This window comes from Mirounga angustirostris, unplaced genomic scaffold, assembly GCF_029215605.1.
Source record: "Mirounga angustirostris isolate CCGP_5_RB_7025 unplaced genomic scaffold, mMirAng1.0.hap1 SCAF_5, whole genome shotgun sequence".
Classification (NCBI taxonomy): Eukaryota; Metazoa; Chordata; class Mammalia; order Carnivora; family Phocidae; genus Mirounga; species Mirounga angustirostris.
The window spans coordinates 169,948,053-169,971,554 of NW_026991713.1; the positions used below are offsets into that span (position 1 = coordinate 169,948,053).

At 42.3% G+C, this 23,502-nt stretch overlaps 1 protein-coding gene across 8 annotated transcripts in view; it reads right to left on the reverse strand.

Moving 5' to 3' along the window:
* Positions 1 to 23,152, reverse strand: part of GTF2I (general transcription factor IIi) — a 108,384-nt gene extending 85,232 nt beyond the window's left edge. For 6 of the 8 annotated variants that reach the window (XM_045875503.3, XM_045875502.3, XM_045875499.3 and 3 more), the window contains exon 1: positions 22,767 to 23,152. The gene's annotated coding sequence lies outside the window, so the exon portion shown is untranslated. The remainder of the gene's footprint in view (positions 1 to 22,766) is intronic. The other 2 variants (XM_045875504.3, XM_045875500.3) reach the window with 1 other exon arrangement.
* Positions 23,153 to 23,502: the final 350 nt, after the last annotated feature.

The following is a 23,502-nucleotide window of genomic DNA, read 5'->3' on the forward strand; positions in this document are numbered from 1 at the left end:
AAAACTTAAGGGAACATAAACCAGGATACAAAGGTCCATTCCAACTCCATGTGAGCATTCTTCACTGCCAGCCTCCCAAGGATTGATTACTGGTATAAGAGTATCCCCATAGAATAGAGTAACAAGGTAGGTTTCCTGAGAGGAACACACAAATACAGTTTTATGATATGCTACAGTTAAAATGCATGTGAGACATCAGAGACACAGATTCTCAAGATAAATCAGTAAAATTCCAAAGAGGCTAACCCACAATCAGTGCATCGACCTTGCCACAATGATCAACTAGCAATCATGTACCTTCGGTCACATTCCATATTCTTACAGAACGAATTATTTATACAGCTACATAATAGCCCATCAAAATAGAATCATACAATTTCTCTGAACATCTTCATAAATCTTTTGTCTTATTTCCGTATTTTAAAATTCTTAATACTGAAATAGATTCATATGAGCATCTTTATTTAAAAAGATTTATTTACTTTTAGAGAGAGAGCACAAGTGGAGGGAAGGGAGGGGCAGAGGGAAAGAATGTCTCAAGCAGACAACCCACTGAGCAAGAGCCTGATGCGGGGCTTGATCCCTGAACCCTGAGATCTCCCTTGACCCTGAGATCGGCTTGAACTGAAATCAAGATTAGGACGCCCAACTGACTGAACCACCTGGGCACTCCCATAAGTAGTATTAACATCTTTATAGCTCTTGATACATAATGCCAAAATTTTTACACTGTTCTCAGAAATGTTTAAAATAGACTAAATTTGGGGTGCCTGGCCAGCTCAATTGATACAGCATGTGACTCTTGATCTCAAGGTCATGAGTTTAAGCCTCATGTTGGGTGTAAAGATTACTTTTAAAAAGCACATTATTTTAAAAAACATAGTAATAAAATAAAATATACTAAATTTATCAGCCTCACCAACATTTTTGGAGAGCTAGGACCTAATCACTATGACTACCTCAATACTATCAAAGTAGGTGAATTTCCTTGCTCGCTTAAGAAACACTTTTCAGGGACGCCTGGGCAGCTCAGGCAGTTAAGCATCTGCCTTCCGCTCCAGTCATGATCCCAGGGTCCTGGGATCGAGTCCTGCGTTAGGCTCCTTGCCTGGCGGGGAGCCTGCTTCTCCCTCTGCCTGCTGCTCCCCCTGCTTGTGCTCTCTCGCTCTCTGACAAATAAATAAATAAAATCTTAAAAAAAAACAAAACACTTTTCATACTTTTATTATTTGTATTTCTTCTTAGGTTACTCAGATCCTATGCCCACTACTAAGTTGATGTCTGATGGCTTCATACTTACATAAATTGTCAATAATCTTCCTTTTTTTGAAAGCAGGCTCCATGCCCAATGTGGGGCTTGAACTCACAACCCTGAGATTGAGAGTCACATGCTCTACCAACTGAGTCAGTCAGGTGCCCCAAAATTGTCAATAATTTTCAATCCCAATTCATTCTTTCAATTCTGATTATTATGTCATGTAACTCCTTGATTATTTAGCTTTTGTATATGTGTTTTAATTCTGTATTTTCAAATGCAGTATTTTCTGCTTCACACAATTTTTCATTTTTCTTTAGGAACATATTTAAGAGTCTTTGTTTATTCTTTTTTGCATCTCAAGACTTTTCTTTTGCCTAAGTTAATTCTTTAAAATTTCTTTCTCACGGCAAATTGTTTTTGTTTGCTATAAGTCTTTTATTCTTGTAAGATATTTTCACTGGAATAGAAATCTAGGTCGACAGCTTCTTTCGTTCACCACACGTTGGTTACTTCATTATATCCTGCCTTCCACTATTGCCTTTCAAAAGTCATCTGGCGTCTCCTTTGAAGGTAATCCCCACCCCACTCCCTGATGTTTGTATGTTGTTTTCTTTCTTTGGTTTTCTATAGGTTCACTATGCATCTAGATGCACATTTCTTCTTATTCAGTCTGTCCTTCCCTGGGATTCCTGACTAAGGATTCCGATGTATCAAAAGGTCAGTTGTTGCCTCTTCATACACACTGTCTCTGTCTGGTTCTCCGTCTCCCATCCTACTGAGACTTAGACGGAATGTTACGTTTGTCCTAAGACTCATACTCACTTCTTATTTTTCTCATTTTTCCTCTCTTCACTATTTCTTCAGACTCACCTTGCATTTCACTAATTCTTTCTTTAGCTGTGCTTATTCTGTTAATAAAACCACACATCAAGTTTTTTATTGTTTATAATTTTCACTTCTAAAATTTCTATTTGTTGTTATGTAACCTTTTATAGTTTCCTACTCCCTAGAGATTTTCAAGCCTGACATATTTTTTTTATTAAAAAAAGATTTTATTTATCTGAGAGGAGAGGGGGAAGGGCAGAGGGAGAGAGAGAAAAACTTAAGCAGACTCCGTGCTGAGCATGGAGCCTAAAGCAGGGCTTGATCTCATGACCCACTAAGCCACCCAGGTGCCCCAAGCCTGACATATTTTTTTTTTAAGATTTTATTTATTTGACAGAGAGAGAGAGAGAGCGAGAGCGTGCAGGCACACACAAGCAGGGGGAGTGGAAGAGGGAGAAGCAGGCTCCCTGTGCAGCAGGGAGCCTGATGCAGGACTCAATCCCAGGACCCTGAGATCATGACCTGAGCCCAAGGCAGAGGTTTAACTGAGTCATCCAGGTGCCCTATTTCTTAAAACATAATAGAGGTAGTTGTTTCATAGTCTCTAGCAATTCAAAAAAAAAAGCCTTAGCCGTATTTCTGTTGTTTCTGGTAGTTTTTGCTCATATTCATGGTACTTGCTCTCATGTATGCCTGATTATCTTTTTTATGTGCTGCTCACTTTAGATTAAAAAAAACATTAAAAGAAATTATTTTAAGGACACCTGGATAGCTCAGTCAGTTAAGCATCTGCCTTGGGCTCAGGTCATATCTAAGGGTGCTGGGATCGAGCCCCGCATCAGGCTCCCTGCTCACCGGGAAGCCTGCTTCTCCCTCTCCCACTCCCCCTGCCTGTGTTCCCTCTATCGCTGTGTCTCTCTCTGTCAAATAAATAAAACCTTTAAAAAAAAAAAAAAAAGAAAGAAAAATTATTTTAAATGTGAGACCTTTGATTAAGGCAGGTTCCTCTAGGCGTCTGGGAACACCACCTCCCCGGGACCACCATAATCCAAGTTCACGGCTTCAGGCTGCTTGTGCTACCCAGATGTTAATCCAGACCACAAACAGGGATGCAGGCTAGCTCACTTGTCAATCACCCTCATCCAATTTGGGGTCTCATCTTACTGGGAAAAAAAAGTCTCCTATTTGACTCCTAGTTTTGTGCAGGCTCTGGGCTTCCATTTCTGAGCCTCTCATCCCATAAGGTGTTGCAATTGGTAGGTACCTTCAGGACAAAAGTGATTTTCACTTCTATCATCTGAGTTCTCACTTTCTTTTTCCTATTAGCCTTTCTATATTAGCCCTTCCAAGTTCCCATCTCATCAACTTTTTGTTATTTATACCGGTTTTATTCTCTAATTTTAGAACATTCTTATTAGTTCCACCCACTCTGGTAACCACATCTTATAATATTCTTTATTCTTAAGAACAACTTATGAATTTGCCAAAACTATCTTAGACTGTAAGGTTACAAATTCCTACTTCCAACCACCCCAAGAAGGGAATTTTTTTTTTTTTAAAGATTTTATTTATTTATCTGACAGATAGAGAGACAGCGAGAGAGGGAACACAAGCAGGAGGAGTGGGAGAGGGAGAAGCAGGCTTCCCGCGGAGCAGGGAGCCTGATGCAGGGCTTGATCCCAGGACCCTGGGATCATGACCTGGCCTGAAGGCAGACGCCTAACAACTGAGCCACCCAGGTGCCCCGCAAGAAGGGAATTTTTACGTCTTCGTTATTCAGCTGAAAGGATGCACTGGCTCCACATAATGCTAGATCCGGAAACACAAGACATGTCGTTAAGAGTTCTCTCTACTCCCACAGATTCTTCACTTCTCCTTGAGCAGATGGGTTTCTTCCCTAAGACAAAAAGGCCGCATGCATCTTTAAGTTTACCACACACCTACACTGTGACCCTAGAGGCAACAGATTATCTTACCTTCCCACTGCAATGTACACAAGAGTTCTGGGGGTTTGTGTCACAAGCCTGGTCTAATTGCAGTGGCTACTCAGAACAAAATTATCTGGGATTCACTGCGATTGGCAGTCTAGCTAGGACCACATGGAATAGGAAGGTAGGCAATTATTCAGAAGGCAAAGCAGGGGGATGTCTGGCCAGCTACGTCCGTGTGGCATGTGACTCTTGATCTCAGGGCTGTGAGTTCAGGCCCCATGTTGGGCGTGAAGCCTACTAAAAAGAAAGCAAAGCCAGGACACCGGTATCAGGAGAAAAGGGATGAGAAAGCATAAGCCTAACACACAAAAAATAGCAGCGACCTTAGTCTACTGTATCTTCTTTCCTATTTTTTCAATTTCCTCAATTTGTCTATTCTGAATGTTTTCTGACTTCATCTTGTGTTTCCCTGATTTGCTTTTCAATTCTCCTTTAGGACTTTCAAAGATGACCTTCATTGGACTGTTACTGTTTCATACATCTCTCATCCTGGTCAGCTACTGTTTAATGGATGTGATGCCTTTCTGATCTGTCTGAAACCAGACTCCAGCCATTCTGTACAATCTCCTTGTGTTTCTTGTTGGAGATCCATTTCAAGGATTAGGTTTATCTGAGTCCTTACTGTTTTGATCTGTTCCACCTCAAAATAAGCCAATAATTAATTCCATACAAAGTTTCGTTTGACCATACTTCTTTTAGTTTATTGATCCTTGCTGTTAATGCTGAATAGCGAAATAACAAAAAATATTTTATAGCGAGTCAGAGACTTCATGAAGATTTTCACACATGCCATTATCATTCTAACAACAAAAACACACAAAACAAAAAAAACCACTGAGGTCCTTAATATTTTTTATTATGGTGATCTCTAAAATATTACAAAATTAGGCGCCTGGGTGGTTCAGTCGGTTAATCGTCTGCCTTCAGCTCAGGTCATGATCCCAGGGTCCCGGGATCGAGTTCCACTGGGCTCCTGCTCTGCAGGGAGCCTGCTTCTGCCTCTGCCTCTCCCCGCCACTCGTTCTAGCTCCCTCTCTCTCAAATAAGTAAATAAAATCTTTTTAAAATAAATAAATAAAATCAAATATTACTAAATTTTCAGTACTTGTGCTTCAAATTTAAGCCTCAGATCAGACTAGTAAGTGGGGAAGGTACTATATTACACTGATCCTGTTTTTTCAATTACATTTTTACCCTTTTTTGTATTTATATTTTGTTAATTTCAACAAGCATCTTTCCAGTTCACTCTTACAACATATAATCTTAGATCAAGGGGGGAAAAAAAATCAAGATATTTTAGTGCAACCTCCTTGCTCCATTATGTTATAAATGAGAAGCCCAACCTGGAAAGATTAGCTGTCTTGCTATGGTCATAAAGACAGTTAATTTTATAACAAGCGGCTGGAATCCGTATCTCCAAATTCCAAATTACCTCTTTCATGCACAATAATAATCAAAGAAAAGCAGGTTAAACAGAGGAACCCAAGGTAAATAATTACACAGTGATTAAAACTGTAATACTAGGCAATCTTTATGAGGCAGTAAATTAACTGCCACCCACTGTAAACAAACTGAAGCAAAAGGATAGTATCCTTTTTTTCCACAAAGCACAGATTACAATGGACATTGAGGAATAGAGTGAACACTGAGGAACACTTTATAGTCAACATCAGTCACATTCTATGAAGAAAATAAAGGATTTGGTTCAAAGAAAAAAATATGAATGAGGGCGCCTGGGTGGCTCAGATGGTTAAGTGTCTGCCGCCTTCGGCTCAGGTCATGATCCCAGGGTCCTGGGATCCAGTCCCACATCGGGCTCCCTGCCCAGCGGGGAGCCTGCTTCTCCCTCCGCCTCTCTCTCTCTCTGTCTCTTATGAATAAATAAATAAAATCTTTTAAAAAAAAATGAAGGAGTTACAGGCCATGTGTTTACGTGAACACGTAAGTAATCTGTGTCACAGAATTCTGGTGACAGGCTCCATCAGGAGTCATATCTCCTCTTAACAGCAAGTAACAGCTCTCAGAGTTGAGTTTAAACAACAGTTTAACTTAGTAAAATTTTAGTAAAATCCAAGACCCAGGACCCACTTCTCAACCAGGAGGAAGTGGATTTAAACTGATAGGGGCACCAGGCCGATTATTTTATTCTATTCTCAAAAACTTTATTTTCACAATTTTGTACAAACTGCTAAGGTTATCTCCGTTATTTTTACTTATAGTAAGCAACTAAGATCTACCCTACATAGTTACTTAAGTATGGTAAAATAATCTTCAGGACTGCAAAAATCATTAACTTTTCCTAACTCAATGTTTTGTACAAGAGCCATAACCACTAAATCCTAGCCAGATACCTGGATTGATTAAAATTAAGAAAATATTCAACAGTACCTAAAATATCTTACCACTAGGACACTGTCCATGGAAGACTACAGCCAGTATTTAGGACAGATAATGGTATTCGATTCTATAATTATTCAACAGGTTTCAGACGTAAAAACAAACAAAGGAGTATTTTTACCAGGACAATGTTTCATCCAAACTTGTTCAGTTATTGACCTCTACCCCCAAAAACGCAGTGGGAGGAATCTGGCTGGCTCACTAGGCAGAGCACACAACTCTTAATCTTAGGGTCATGAGTTCGAGCCCCATGTTGCACGTACAACCTACTTAAAAAAAAATAAAATACATTAAAAAAATGCAGTGTGTTGGGCGCCTGGGTGGCTCAGTTGGTTAAGCGACTGCCTTCGGCTCAGGTCATGATCCTGGAGTCCCGGGATCGAGTCCCGCATCGGGCTCCCTGCTCGGCAGGGAGCCTGCTTCTCCCTCTGACCCTCCCCCCTCTCATGTGCTCTCTCTCTCTCATTCTCTCTGTCTCAAAAAAAAAAAAAAAAAAAAAAATGCAGTGTGATTTTCCTGTATTATGGATGGTCTTTTTCTGGGCCAGTATTTAAGATCTCTTCCTCGGTGTTTTGGTGTCAGTTCCAGTTGTTCTCCATTCTATGAGATCTAGTCTCAGGTTATTATTTACATGTGAGGTAAAACTCAAATTTACCAACTCATTTTATTAAGAAATCCTAACGTCAAGGGGCGCCTGGGTGGCTCAGTAGTTAAGCGTCTGCCTTTGGCTCAGGTCATGATCCCAGGGTCCTGGGATCGAGTCCCACATTGGGCTCCCTGTTCGGCGGGAAGCCTGCTTCTCCCTCTCTCCCACTCCCCCTGCTTGTGTTTCCCCTCTCACTGTGTCTGTCAAATAAATAAAATCTTAAAAAAAAAAAAAAAGAAATCCTAAAGTCAAGTTTTGACAAAATTAATGATGAAAGGCACCATCAGAGTCTAAAGATATAAACTAATAGAAATATCTTCAGTGAAAAGTATAAAATAATTTCAAGTATCATTTAATTCTAAGGAAAATGTAAAATGGCACCTCAAACTTTTAAGTATAAATTGTACTTTATAAAAGAAATTTCCAGGACGCCTGGGTGGCTCAGTCGGTTAAGCGTCTGCCTTCGGCTCAGGTCATGATCCCAGGGTCCTGGGATCGAGTCCCGCATCGGGCTCCCTGCTCTGCGGGGAGCCTGCTTCTCCCTCTGCCTCTGTCTCTCTCTCTGTCTCTCATGAATAAATAAAAAAAATAAAATCTTTAAAAAAAAAAAAAAGAAATTTCCTCAGGGGCACCTGGGTGGCTCAGTCGTTAAGCGTCTGCCTTTGGCTCAGGTCATGATCCCAGGACCCTGGGATCGAGCCCCGCATCAGCTCCCTGCTCCGCGGGAAGCCTGCTTCTCCTTCTCCCACTCCCCCTGCTTGTGTTCCCTCTCTCGCTGTGTCTCTCTCTGTCAAATAAATAAATAAAATCTTAAAAAAAAAAAAAGAAATTTCCTCAAAATGCTGAGTACAAACAGAAAAGTTAAAATTCATCATCTAAGATGTTACACATTTTGTCATAACGGTGCCGAAAATAAATGGAAAGGATCTAATAGTTCAATCAGCTGACTTTATCCTAAACAAGATTCAGTTGCATTAAAATTAATTTAGGTCATCATATAATACTATATTCCAACACTCTTCTAGGCTGCGTAAATCTTTTTACCTCTGAAATTGATGGCATTTAATACCTCCATGTTGTACCTATAATTACTAAGTAGTAAAAGCTAAGTAATCTGTTTCTCAGGAGAGGAAACATTCATCCCTAAAATGTCAGTGTACATTTACTATAATGAGTTCGGATTGCAAACACAGAATTTGTGTCTTAAATTTCTTTCAATATGTTACCATTTGTTCTAATTATGTCTACTTAGTAGCTTCTACAGAAGACATTCGCTGACCCTATTAATTTGTCTTCTGAGGGATACCAAAGAAATTAACTTGATGTGTTTATTACCAAAGCAGGGCATTTGCCTGACACATTTTACAAAGCAGAACTTTTTTTAACGTAAGAACAGCTTATAACGGAAAAACAAGGTAAACTGCTCGAGATTACAGAATTATTAAGTACAATCTAATTGAGATCTGACTGTTCTTAATTCTCCATGTTCTTTCAAACCACACCATCTACTGTAAAATTTATTTTTTAAAAGATTTTATTTATTTATTTTCAAAGATTTTATTTATTTATTTGACAGATACACAGTGAGAGGGGGAACACAAGCAGGGGGAGAGGAAGAGGGAGAAGCAGGCTTCCATCCAAGCAGGGAGCCCGACACAGGGCTCCATCCCAGCACCCTGGGATCATGACCTGAGCTGAAGGCAGACACTTAATGACTGAGCCACCCAGGTGACCCTGTAAAATTTAATCTGATTTTTAATGTTTCCCAAATTCCACTATTCACAATATTTAAATTCCAGAAAAACATTCAGTTTCAAAGAGACTTAGACAAAAACTATAATGGGATTTTTAGGTCCATGTGCTAACCTTCATGCTAACAAATTAAAATCCCCAGCCTCAAGAGAAGAAAAAATCCTTAATTCTAAAAAAGAGTTTCATTATCCCCGAAGTATTGCCATACAAAATACTTATTAACAAAGTAAAGTGTGGCACACACCAAGTGATCAAAGTTAACACTAGTCAGGGACAAACAGACCTCATGTCCCACCCAACAGAATGTACTGAGAACACTGTGATATTCCTGCCTAAATACATCAGACAAATCCAAGTTGAGGGACATTCTGTAAAATGACTACATCTTCAAGAAGGTCAAGGGCACCGAATTCAAAGGCTAAGGAACTGTTATAAAGTGAGGTGTATTAGAGAGAGAAGACAACTGGGTGAAAATGTGATCCTGGATTATACAGACCCTTTTGCTATAAAGTGACATCTGGCGGGGTGCCTGGGTGGCTCAGTTGGTTAAGAGGCTGCCTTCAGTTCAGGTCATGATCCTGGGGTCCTGGGATCGAGCCCCACATCAGGCTCCCTGCTCAGAGGGGAGTCTGCTTCTCCCTCTCTTCTCTCTCCCTCTGGAACCCCTTCTCATGCTCTCTCTCTCAAATAAAATCTTTAAAAAAAAAAAAAAAGTGACACCTGGCAAAACCTGAATGGGGTTTTTGGGTGAGGGGTATATTGTTGTTCTTGTAACTATTTTGTCAGTTTAAGAGCGTCCCAAATAATTTTTAAAGCACTAAGTGCATATGTGCTAATAAGCTAATCAAAATTTTTCTACTTTTGCCTTATCTCAGGGGTGTTTAAGTCTTGCTGCTTTTACTGTCAAAGGTAGGCAGAATGTTTAAATCAGGAGAAAGGCAAAGGACATTAAATAGTAAATTACTGATTACAATTTGTCTCCATTAGCTAAATAAAACTGGAAATGGGCTGTTTTTCTTTCTTTTTGCATTTGAAGGAGGGAATGACTAGAAACTCATGAAGGTAAAAGAGCCCGGAAGTGAAGGCACACACACTACACTTAACTTAAAAGGTTATCAAACTTCTCTACAGACCGCACACAACTGGTAAACCGGAGGCTTTTAATTTGGACAGTATTTGCTATTCACGGTGTGTGTCTGTACACTAGACTGGGGGGGGAATCCCGTCACCCCAGCACCAACACAGTGCCTGGCACTCCCGACACGTGCTGAGTTCAACAATGAATCCTAAGCTCCTGGCTGATGTTTTCCCCTCAATACTAAACTTAGTCACAATGAAGGCTATCAAATAGCAGATCACTGGCTAAAATGCCTAATTCAGAAAGTGTAATCAATAATTTGATCCCAGGTAAGTTCACATGATTTTCAACCCTGTAGCTATCCTGTTTAGTAACAGTTAAGTAAAATTACTAGTTTATCATTAATATCATTACCTATACTTTAAACATTAATATCAGAACTGGAAATTAGTATAACGTGATAATTAAGAGCATGGGCTCTGAATCCGACTGCTTAGGTTGATGGTGCCTGCCGACCTTGGAACACAGGATTGCTGTGAAGATTAAAAAGTGCCCTAATGTAAGCAGTGCTTAGAACAGTAAATGCTTTTAAAAAAAAAAAGAAAAAGAAAAAAAAAAAGAACAGTAAATGCTTTTCTAAAAAGCACCCAAAAAATGTTACTTGTTACTGGTATTCTTGCCCAACTCTCTAAAGGCACCCCAAGATTTGACCTATCCTCCAACAGAGAGCTTGCTTTTTTTTTTTTAACATTTTATTTGTTTACTGGAAGCAATCTCATTCTTAATCTCCTAAAGCACTTTTCTTTAGACTGCTGTGATTCAGTGACCCCCTTACACTTGGCTTTCTATGATGTGTGCATTTGCCTCACCTCTTTGACGATGTTTTAATCACTTTTGTATCTCCCTAGCTTCTCAATAAATATTTTAATGAATTAAAAAAAAGATTTTATTTAAGTAATCTCTACACCCGATGTGAGGCTCCATTTACAACCCCAAGATCTAAGAGTCGCACACTCCACGGACTAAGCTGGCCAGGCACCCTGACCTTGCTAATTTTAAATTAACAATATGCAATCACGGGTCTGGTTTAGTATTAGTCCTCCTAATAGATCAAATCTGTCCCTGTGGCATCCTCCTACAAAAAAGCCCTTTCAATGCATAGTGCTCCTTCACATGCTCATCTCTAAACTAAGCAGCGGTCTGTCCTGTGCTGTCCTTGTAACATCCTTTACCTTTACTACACCATCCTCAAAGTATTCCAGTTTCTCCAGGCAAAGTCCCAGAATTGGATGTAACATCTCAGATAAGATCAGTTCACCAGACACTACACTTGGACCTTAACTCCCAGAATTCCCTTATTCTTTGCCCATTATCACAGAGGGATATTTTAATTCACGTTGCTAAGGGTTTAACTCCACAGGCTTAATAGGTATTTTCCAAAGGGAAGAAAATCAGGTTAGTGCTTCATTCAGAGGTTCCATTTCACAAACATTTCATAACAGAATATAAAGTATCACAATTTATATTAATATAGTAACATATACTGAACATATATACTTCAGCAGACAAGAGAAACAGAGCCAAAGAGCCCATTTTAGTTTAACTTTCATTAATTTTAGAAATTCTATGTAATGGCAAATGCTTAGAAAAAAAACTAGAAATCCCTAAGATGAACCTTTGCTCAAGATGGATTTTTTAGTCAAGGCTTTTAAGTTTTGATAGCTGGCTTTGCTTACATTTTAAGATGCTTAATTCTTCATTTCTATCTACTGCAATAAAGCTGGTAACCATGCCAGTAAAACCCAAGCGATCTCTCAAGAAACAAAATACATTTGAAAGGTTAAGATTTGAAATGATCTGTAACAGGGCGTCTGGGTGGCTCAGTTGGTTGGGTGACTGCCTTCGGCTCAGGTCATGATCCTGAAGTCCCAGGACAGAGTCCCACATCAGGCTCCCTGCTCAGCTGGGAGTCTGCTTCTCCCTCTGACCCTCCCCACTCTCATGTGCTCTCTCTCTCAAATAAATGAATAAATAAAATCTTGAAAGAAAAAAAATGATCTGTAGCAGTTATATTTATGCTTAAAACTTAACACCCTTCTCCACCATATTTTGAAAAACATGTTGAGATACCTAACAAAAATAGCTAAATTTTATTTTTAAAAAAGCCAGGTGAAAGGAAGAATTACAAAATAATAAAATGAAGCCAGAGAAAGAGGATCTGCCCAACTGATGGGTCACAATTTCAGTCCTGAGCCTCACAAGTAGCCAAAGCAATGTCCTTGAAAAACAAACCAATCAATCAATCGATCAATCAATAACCCGTATCAGCTACTCAGGAAGATTGGCAACTTTTCTTGGCACCACAGTTCAAGAGAAAATGTTTGCAAATGTATAACTTACCCTTTTAAATTGGTAGTCCAGATCTTGTTCTACCAACACACCAAGAATGTATCCCTTTGACCTTATTACAAATTTAAAAATTATTTAGGACTGGGAAAGCTGGATGAAGTATTCTTTATTTAACAGAGAGACACACAGTGAGAGAGGGAACACAAGCTGACCTGAGCTGAAGGCAGACGCTTAATGACTGTGCCACCTAGGCACCCCTGGATCACTTGTTCTTTTTCTAACTTTGTACGAATGGGAACAGGAAATGAAAATCAAGTAACTATGCTCTACAAAGTCCCATCTTTATTTTTTCTTAATGCACTGTTCACAGATGGCAGGCAACAGAGCAAAGCTACTATGAACACCAATTTTGGAATGAGACCAAAGTTCTGAATTCAAGTTCTATCTCCAGTACTAGATATGACTGACCTTGGGATTCTTGAACCTCAAACTTCCTACTCTGGAAAATGACAATAATATGTGTACTTACCACAAAGTTATCAGAATGTAAGTTAAGTACCTGCTGGAGTTTCACACAAGCATTCACTAAATTAACCGTTTAAAAATTTAAATTTCAGGGCACCTGGGTGGCTCAGTTGGTTAAGCAACTACCTTCAGCTCAGGTCATGATCCTGGAGTCCCAGGATCGAGTCCCACATCAGGCTCCCTGCTCGGCGGGGGGTCTGCTTCTCCCTCTGATCCTCTTCCCTCTCGTGCTCTCTGTCTTTCATTCTCTCTCTCAAATAAATAAATAAAATCTTTAAAAAATAAAAATTAAAATTTCATTAAAATAGTTACTTTTAAAACACATATGTAATGGTATCTATTTATTTACATATAAACTCTCCAAATCCAAGTCTGATAAAATGAAAATTTCCCAACTAGTTGCTTTAATTACCACTAAATAAAATAACCTATCGTCTCATGGGGCAGGAAAACTAATGAGAAAAGTGTCAAAATAAATCACTGCTTTTTTCCCCATCTATTTTCCCCAACTTCATTGAGATAATAATTGACATCTAACATTGTGTACTTTTAAGGTATACAATAATCACTGCTTTGGAATGTTTTTAAAGCTTGCATGTGGGGGTGCCTGGATGGCTCAAGTCAACTAAGGATCTGACCTCGGCTCAGGTCAAGTTCTCAGGGTCCTGGGATCAAGCCCTGCGTCAGGCTCCCTGCTCAGCGGGGAGTTTGCTTGTCTCCCTCTCCCTCTGAGCACAAGCTCACAAATGCGCACTCCCCGTCTCTCTCAGATAAATAAATCTTAAAAAAAAAAAAGCATGCACGTGTTTACATCAAATGTGGTCCTCAAAAACTGTTTTAAATTTAACTTTAAAAAGTCACCTTACTCCAAATATCTAAAACAAAGAAACTAGAATGAATACACACACTCAACTTCACAGTCTTTATCCTGAAGCTCTCAACAACATAATCTGCCCCGACCAGTATCTTCCAAGAAACAGACCGTGTCCTGAGGCTTCGCAGAAGAGCTAACACACCCAGGCGGCCCTCAACAAGCTGGGTAAGTGAGTAAGCACTGCTCCAAAAACAATAAGGGATCCCTTCTCCAAAGCTTAAAACACAGAAGATCAAGAGTGAATACAGCCACTCATTTTGCTAGTATAAGGAAACTGTTCTGGGGCGCCTGGGTGGCTCAGTCGGTTGCGCACCTGCCTTCGGCTCAAGTCATGATCTCAGGGTCCTGGGATAGAGTCAGGCTCCCTGCTCAGATGGGAGTCTGCTTCTCCCTCTCCCTCTGCCTCTTCCCCCTGCTCGTGCTCACACTCTCTCTCTCAAATAAATAAATCTTTTTTTTTTTTTTAAGATTTTATTTCTTTATTCATGAGAGACAGAGAGAGAGAGGGAGGCAGAGAGAGAAGCCGGCTCCCCACGGATCAGGGAGCCCGATGCAGGACTCGATCTCAGGCCCCTGGGAACATAACCCAAGCCAAAGACAAACGCTTAACCAACTGAGCCACCCAGGCGCCCTCAAATAAATAAATCTTAAAAAAAAAAAAAAAAACTATAAAAAAAAAAAGCTGGGTTCTTAAATACCATTGTTAAAAAAAATGTTTTTCCTACAGATAAAGGCTATAAATAAAGGGAAAAATTATGAAATAAATAGACTCAAAAAGTGATTATCTGGTTAAGTGACTACCCCACTGTTTTACAACACACCCTAGAAAAAGTATTCTAAAAGCTTTACAGAAGCAATAGACATGATAAAAATCATTTTTTTTTATTTTTTATTATTATTTTTTTTAATCATTTTTTAAAATAGGCTCCACACTGAGTGTGGAGCCCAAAGTGGAGCTTGAACTCACAAGCCTGAGGTTCAAGACTTGAGCCGAGATCAAGAAATGGACACCCGACCAATTGAGCCACCCAGGTCCCAGAAAATAATTTTTTACTTACTGTAAAAAATACTAAGCTAAGGACTACGCATGCAAATGGAATCCAAACTCACACAGCTATCCTCAAAAGGATGAGACCCATACAATCAGCAATCTTCACAGACTCTAACCAGGGCTCACTTTAACCAAATACCTAAATTGGATTGAACTCTTCACTCCTCTCTGCTTCTACAATTATACTATAATATAATCAACACAGTAGTTTCAAAAAATTATTTCTTTGGCCACTCTATAAAAAAAACAAAAATCCAAAAACCACTATTTTTTTTTTTTTTTAAAGATTTTATATATCTATGTGACAGAGAGAGCGAGCAAGAACAGGAACACAAGCAGGGGGAGTGGGAGAGGGAGAAGCAGGCTTCCCGCTGAGCAGGGAGCCCTACATGGGGCTCGATCCCAGGATCCTGGGATTATGACCTGAGCCGAAGGCAGACGCTTAACAACTGAGCCACCCAGGCGCCCCGTCCTTCCTTTTTAAATTCTTAATAGTGGGTTTTGGGGGGCACCTGGGTGACTCTCTCTTGCTCACACTCTATCAAATAAATAAATAAAATCTTAAAAAAATAAAATAAATAAATAAATAAAATAAATAAAAAGGAAGGACATTCTGACACATCCTATAACATGGATGAATCTTGAAGACACTATGCTAAGTGAAGCAAACCAGTCAGGGAAGGACAAATACTGTACTTACGAGGTCCCTGAAATCATCAAAATTACAGGCAGAAAGTAGAACAGTTGAGTGCAAGGGGCTGGGGTAAGGGGAAACCTGGATTGTTGTTTAATGGGCAGTTTCAGGTTAGGAAGATAAAGTCCCAGGGGCGCCTGGGTGGCTCAGTCGGTTGAGCTACCAACTCTTGGTTTTGGCTCAAGTCATGATCTCAGGGTTGTGGAATGGAGTTCTGCATGGGGCTCCAGGCTCAGCGGGGAGTCTGCTTGTCCCTCTCCCTCTACTCCTCCCCCTGCTCTCTCTCTCTCTCAAATAAATAAATAAAAGCTTAAAAAAAAAAAGAAAAAGTCCTGTGAGATGTGATGGTTCCAACAACATATGTGATTGTACCTAATGCCCCTGAACTATGCACTTAAAAATGGTTAAAATGGGCGCCTGGCTTCCTCAGTCGGTAGAGCATTCGACTCTTGATCTCAGGGCCGGTCATGAGTTCGAGCCCCATGTTGGGCATGGAGCCTACTTAAAAAAAAAAAGTTTTAAAAAACGGTTAAAATGATTACTGATATGATTTCTTTGTAGTATATTATAAATATTATGTAGCTATCATAATAATTAACAATAGACTAAAAATAAGTAAACTATAAATGAAAAACGGTCAAGTTCTGTGGTATGTATAGTTTACAACCTTTTTTTTTATCACTATGCAGAACCACTTGAAAGAAAGAGGTGTTCATGGTGGAAATGGCAGACACAAATCTATTCTTTACAAAGGGGACAAATGCATTTTACGTGGGTTTTCTACACTATTGGGAGATTTGTTCAGATCTATCCAAATTCTTCTGCTCCAAAAAAAGCACTAAAAAGAAAAACAATGATCCAGCAATTCCACTCCTGAGTATATACACAAGATTTGAAAACAGGCTTCAAAACACACTGGTGAACCAATGTCCACACCTGCATATCCATAACAGCCAAAAGACAGAAGCAATCTAAACGTCCATCAGCAGATGAAAGTACAAATAAAATGTTGTATACTACATAATGGAACATTATTCAGCCATAAAGAGAAATGAAGTTCTGACACAGGGTACAACATAGATGAACCTTGAAACCAATATGCTAAGTGAAATAAACCACACACAAAATGACTAACACTGTCAATTCCACTTTAAAAGAGGTATCTAAAACAGGCAAGGGGCCCCTGGCTGACTCAGTCAGTAGAGCATGCGAGTCCTAACTCAGGGTTGTGAGTTCAAGCCCCATGTTAGGCGTAGAGCCTACTTAAAAATAAATAAATAAATAAACAAGTAAGTATAAAGAATAAAACAGGCAAATTCACAGAGATAGAAAGTATATTAGAGGTTACCAGCGACTGGGGGAGAGGAGAAATGACGAGTTATTGCTTAATGGGTACAGTTTCTATTTGGGGTGAAAAGAAGATCTTACAAATAGTAGTGATGACTGTACAACTTTTTTTTTTTTAAGATTTTTTTTTATTTATTTGAGAGAGAGAATGAGAGAGAGAGAGAGAGCACATGAGAGGGGGGAGGGTCAGAGGGAGAAGCAGACTCGCCGAGCAGGGAGCCCGATGCGGGACTCGATCCCGGGACTCCAGGATCATGACCTGAGCCGAAGGCAGTTGCTTAACCAACTGAGCCACCCAGGCGCCCCTGTACAACATTTTGAACATAATCAGTGCCACTGAATAAAAAATGCTATACATAAAAAAAGGCTCAAATATGCTTAAAGTGGCAGAAAGAGAAAGAACAAGAGGAAGAAGTGAAGCTAACGGATTTCCTGATAACCGTTCAGCCAATTTTCAAACTCATTCCAGAACCAGGGTCAATTTCTATTTCCTCACTTATAAAGTGGGCATAATATATGCTGTCATCCTTCTTTGTCAAATTATTGATGAAATAATGTAATTGAAGTGCTTGGTGCCTGGCCACAAATAAAATAGCTAAGATTTTCTTACCTCCTTTAATTGCCCTGCAAAAGCCAAGAAATTACGACTACCTTTCAACTCCTTTACTACTTTCTATCTCAAATACGTCAACATCACCAGTAGGGAAAGAGGTTACTACCTCTAAAACTAGTGAGGGCTGAAGACAGAAAATAGGCGCAGTGAATTTATGTGTTGAGCAAGCAGTTCCAGAAGGCTATTTTCCAATTATAAAATTCACTATTCACAAGGTAGACATGTTTCATCTCCATTACGCAAATTCATAGTTTCTCAGCTTGTTTGAGGCAGATACCCTAAATAAAACCAAACTCTTCACTACTCTGTAGAATTATGTATATAATTCTACAATATAATTTCATACCTGTACTTTAAGCGGAAAAAAAAAGAACCATTCTTTCCTTTGCCCTCCTACAAGAACAAAACAATTTAACAGTCACAAGGAAAAAATCCCAAGAAGTCCTTGCCTTTCCAGAACTTATATTCTTCGGTTTGGGGAGATTAACCTTGTAGTCAATATTACTGGGACAATTTTTATTTCCTTAGAAAATTCAATTTCTCAGAAGTATTCAACACAGTATTTTTATGGTAATATTTACTGAATGCTTATTGTTCGCCAGTCCCAAGCACTTTCAATCTTCACAACAACCTGTAAGAGAAACAAGGTTCTCTCATCATCATTCCTACTTTTTTTAAAATAGGGAAAATGAGGCACAAAAAGGTGAAGTGAATTGCTCACGGTAACAACCAGAAGCAGCATGAGCCAGGATTTGAATCCAGGCAGTCTGATTTTGGAACCTATGTCTATTAGAACCACACTAAGTCATATTCTTCTCTCACAGTTATAAACTCATTTTGCCTCTTAAATTACATTTTAAATAAACGAATTCTTTAAAAATCCTCTATAGTTGGGCGCCTGGGTGGCTCAGTCGTTAAGCGTCTGCCTTCGGCTCAGGTCATGATCCCAGGGTCCTGGGATCGAGTCCCACATCGGGCTCCCTGCTCGGCAGGAAGCCTGCTTCTCCCTCTCCCACTCCCCCTGCTTGTGTTCCTGCTCTCGCTCTCTCTCTCTGTCAAATAAATAAATAAAAATCTTAAAAAAAAAAAATTCTCTATAGTTTTGGGGGTTTTTAAAGATTTTATTTATGAGAGAGAGAGAGAACAGGAGCTGGGGAGGAGCGGAGAGGGAGAGAGAATCCTCAGGCCGACTCCATGCTGAGCCCCACGCGGGGCTCGATCTCACAACCCTGAGATCACGACCTGAGCAGAAACCAAGAGTCTGACCCTCAATGAACTGAGCCACCCACGCGCCCCAAAAGTACTCTGGTTTTCAATCAAGTTACAACCAAGGAACAGTGAGTGAATTCTCCCATCAACTCTGAAAATCCCTGGCTATTTCGAACTTTCTCTTATGTTCCCACTAGGCCAAAGTGGAAAAAGCAGAGGAATAAGTAAGTGCCAGAAAGAAAACACAAATAAGCCTGGGGAGAAAGACAAGGACTGTAGAAACAAAGAGAATGAAAGAAAACAAAAACAGGAAAAAACTGCAGTGGTGAGAGTTCCAGCAAAGCAAGGCAAGGGAGAAAATGGTAAAGGACAAAAAAGAGTGGAAATTGAGTATCAAGATACCACCTTCAGCACCTGGGATGATTTTATCCACATCATTTTTCCACTGTACTTACATCCTTTAAATACTAATTCTCAATTTTATTCCCCCCGGCAAGTCACCTCAGGCTACACTCTGACCAACTGAATATTCTGCATGTTGCTATGTTGCCATTTAAACCACCTTGATTACAAGCAATCTCAACTTCACAATTATAACCAAATGACTGACTGCATATCCAACTTTCTTTCAGTTAGTAACAATGAATAAGCTTCACCCAATGAATGTATACAACTTTTGAAGAAAAATGCTACCAGTGATCATTAGTAGACTGCTACTGATAAAATTCTTGGCAATTACCTTTCAGGTAAATTGCCTCTAATGTATTTCTAAAAACAATATTTCTGCTACTGTTCTCAGAGTATTACTTCTCAACTATTCAGAAAAATTTTTCCCTTACACATACACAAAAATCACTTGATCAGCATCTGTTTAAGCCAGTGGTCAAAACAATATCATGTGAATTATACCACACCGCAGTTATGAAGAGAACCGCAATATTTAAAAACGCATGTTTTCAATGAAGAGACCATGTTAGAACTGAATCAGGTGGAATGCAGTGCATAAGCTAGCCAGCAGTAATAACTGGAAAGGTTAAGTGTTTAGTAATCTCTCAGTGTCTTATTTACGGCTCCTTTAATAACAACCTGGAGAAGGGCCCTTGTCTTTTATGTTTTGTTTTGGAACGCACGATCCATCTACGGATCATCAAAAATGACAGAACATTCCTCCCACCTAATTTGAGTTACTTTCTCCAGAAAGAAATCCATTATAATAAACTAAAAAATCTTTCTCAAGACTTGTGCCCCAAGAAAAAGAACCTCAGAAACCTACATTTTAAGGACAGTCTTTGTAGTCATTTTTTTTTAAGATTTTATTTATTTATTTGATGGAGACAGACACAGCGAGAGAGGGAACACAAGCAGGGGGAGTGGGAGAGGGAGAAGCAAGCTTTCCGCCGAGCGGGGAGCCGGATGCCGGGCTCGATCCCAGGACCCTGGGATCATGACCTGAGCTGAAGGCAGACACTTAACAACTGAGCCACCCCGGTGCCCCCTTTGTAGTCATTTTTAAAGTAAACCAAATTGGGCACCTGGCTGCTCAGTCAGTGCAGCATGCAACTGCTGATATCAGGATCCTGAGTTCAAGCCCCATGTAGGGCCTAGAGCCTACTTAAAAAAACATAAGAAAAAAAAAAAAAAGGAAAGAGAAAAAAGTAAACCAAATCGCTGGACGTGCCTGGGGCTTGGGAGGGGGTGGGGGGAGATTCAGGGCTACAGGTGATCAGCACCTTCCCCATCTCAGTGTCACACTCAGGCCCTATCACATCTTTCAGGGTTTCCAGACTAGATTCGGTGGTGGGACAGGATGCTTCAGCCATCTCTGGGAGGAAATAATAAATGCCAGTGTGATAAATAAATTAAAAAATGATTCAGAGTGAAAAAAAAGCCAAGATTATTGAGGTTTCTAATTTTACCCTGTACTTAAATCCATGGCTCCTTTTAAAACCTGAGACTTAGGGGCGCCTGGGTGGCTCAGTGTAAGCATCTCCCTTCCGCTCAGGTCATGATCCCAGGGTCCTGGGATTGAGCCCCATGTCGGGCTCCCTGCTCAGCGGAGAGCATGCTTCTCCCTCTCCCTCTGCCTGCCTCTCTGCCTACTTTGTGCTATCTCTCTGTCAAATAAATAAATAAAATCTTTAAAAATAAATAAATAAAAAATAAAACCTGAGACTTACTGAACTTTTAATTTCGTTAAAGGAAATCTAGAAATAAATTTCCCGCACTCATAACTTAATTTTTCACCGTGGTGAATGGCTCTCAAAGTGCCTTCCTTGTAGCAGCAGGGCGAACTAGTTAGAAATGCAAATGATCGGGCCGCACCCCAGACCTGCAGAATCAGAAAGTCTGGGGTGGGGCCTGGCAATTGTGTTTTAACAAGCCCTCCAGGGGTTGCTGATGCTCCGGAGTTGGAAAGCCACTGGCTTAGGGGTTAAGAGTCATATTGCCTAGGCTCAAATCTTGGAGTCAAGGTTGACTTGCTGAGTAATCAAGAGTAAATTATTCAGCTTCTCTAGACTTGTTCCTCATCTACACAAGGGAATTAGGGGGTTGTTTTGAAGATCAAGTAAGAAAATACACGTTAAGTGCTTAAGAGGGATGCCGGGCACTTAGGAAACATCATCCAAACGTTAGCTGTTGTTACGACTATATGCAAGGCCCTTTGACGGTTTGTACACTGGGGAGACAAAAGGCGGAAAAGGCTTAATCCTAATCCCCACCCCTCCTACCCACTGACTAGGCAGACACGAGTACACAGGGAAGAACCAAACACACTCATAGGGGAAATAAAGATACCCTCCTAGAAGGGCCGCACAAGTTGATTGGGACACCGTACGAAGAAAGAACAAATTCTGACCGAACAATGCAAGAGACGGCTTTCAGCGATTGCACAGGAACAAGAAAAGAGTTCCAAAGCCTGAAAAGAAGAAAAAGCCCTTCCAGCCGAAAGGTGTGAGCCAAGGTCCAAAGGAGGAGGAAAAAGGAAAGCGCCCGGCAGTAGAACTCTGGGGCTGAAAAACTGACAAAACAAATATACAGACGTAGTAGTAAATAAAATGTCATTCCCAGTCGTAGGCCTTAGCCTCGGGAGAAAGCTCGGCCTCCTCAGAGCACTCCGATGCACCCTCATTTGCAAACTAACTTCCCCTTCTGATTCCCGAACGCCCAAAGACTACTCTTCGGCCCATCAAGCTATTGTCTGCAGCGAAGTTGAATGCAAAGAAGTGAGAAGTCTGCACGGAGTCCCGCATCAGCAGGAGCGAGCAATGCTCGAACGGACCTAGACATCCGAACATTCTCAGCCAATTGCCGCAAAACCACATTTAAAAAAAAAAAAAAAAAAAAAAACTTGCTTTATTAAAGGGCAAAACTTGGAATAAAGTGGACGGGGGGGAGGGAGGAGGGTAAGGAGGACAGTTTTCTATCTTCTTCCCTCCCCGAAACCCCGTCTGGGTGCTGGCGGAATCCGGACGGCTTCTTTTCATGGCCTGAAGGCTGAGGTTTTCCTTCCGGTCATTGTGCTTATTTCCCCCCAAGAACAGGCCCCGCGGGGCCGGCGCGCCGGCCGGGCCCGGGACAAAGCCCACTCCTGGCTCCACCTGGGCGCGGACAGGGGCGGGGAGGAGCGGGGGCGGGGAGGGGCGGCGCTCCCGGGCCCGCCTGCCCGCCGGCCGCAGTAACCAGGCAGCGCGGCAGCGCCGCCCCGGCCGCCCGCCGGCCAATCCGGCGCGTCTGCTGCCCGGGCGCACGAGCCCCGGAGACACCAGGCCGAGCGCGACCCCACGGCTCGGCCTGGCACCGCGCGCGCACCCGCACCGCCCGAGACGGCCAATCAGCGGCCGGGCATGCGCAGCCCGCAGGCTCGCTCGCGCGCGGGCCTCACGCGTGAGGCCCCCCCACGCAGCGCCGGCGCGCGCGCCCCTCCCCCACGCGCACCCAAGCGCGCGCGTGCAACTGTCGTCCCCCGCGACCGCGTCTGCTCCTGCCCCACCCCCAACGCCGGCGGCCCGGGGGGGGGGTGGGGGACCAGGTACCCCAACACGGCCGCCGACAGACCCCAGTCTGTGCAGGCCCCGGAGGGGGCGCGTCTCAAATAAAGGCCCTGCTCGTGATGGCAACCGGGGCGGGGGACGGGGGATGAGGCGACAGGGACTCACCCGAGTGCAGCCGCCTCCAGGCAGCGCCGGGGCTGGGCGAGCCGAAGGGAAGCGAGTGTGGGCCGCGCGCGAGCTGCGGCCGCGGCGGAGCAGCTTCGGGCTGAGGCGAGCGGGCGAGCGGGCAGGAGGTGAGAGGGCGAGGGGCCCGGGCGTCTCGGCCGAGCTCCTGTCACCGCCGCATGGCCGCCCCGGCAGGGCCTCGCTCAGCGCCTAGATCCGATCACAGGGGACCGAAGGAGAGGCCGGGATAACCGCGGCAGGCGGGCGGCCTCAGCTAGAGAGCGCGTGCGGGGAAGCGGGGGGGGCGATCGGTGGCCCCTTTTCTCTGCTCTCCGAGCTTCTCTCTCACCCTCCTCCTCCTCCTCCTTTTTTTTTTTTTTTTTGTTCCTCGAAGGCGCGCTGCGCGTGCGCACCTGCAGCGCCGCCCAGCGGGAGTTGTAGTTTCTGATTCGTCCCCACCAACGCGACGGCGGGGGCGGTGGACTACGACTCCCAGGAAGCCTCGCGCGGGCGAGCCCCGAACCCGAGGACGCGGCGAGCGCAGCGCCCGGCCCTCTCCGGCAAGGACTGTCAATGGAGGCGCGGGTGGTGGGAGCAAGAACATGGCTGCACCTGGGGCCTGCGCGGCCGCTCGGGTGGGGGAGGGGAGCCGGGGCGCGGGGCGCCTATCTAGGCCGGGGGTAGCCCTCGCTTGCTCCGTGCGGCGATGCAGCCAGCCTCAGCCACCGTGCAGGGC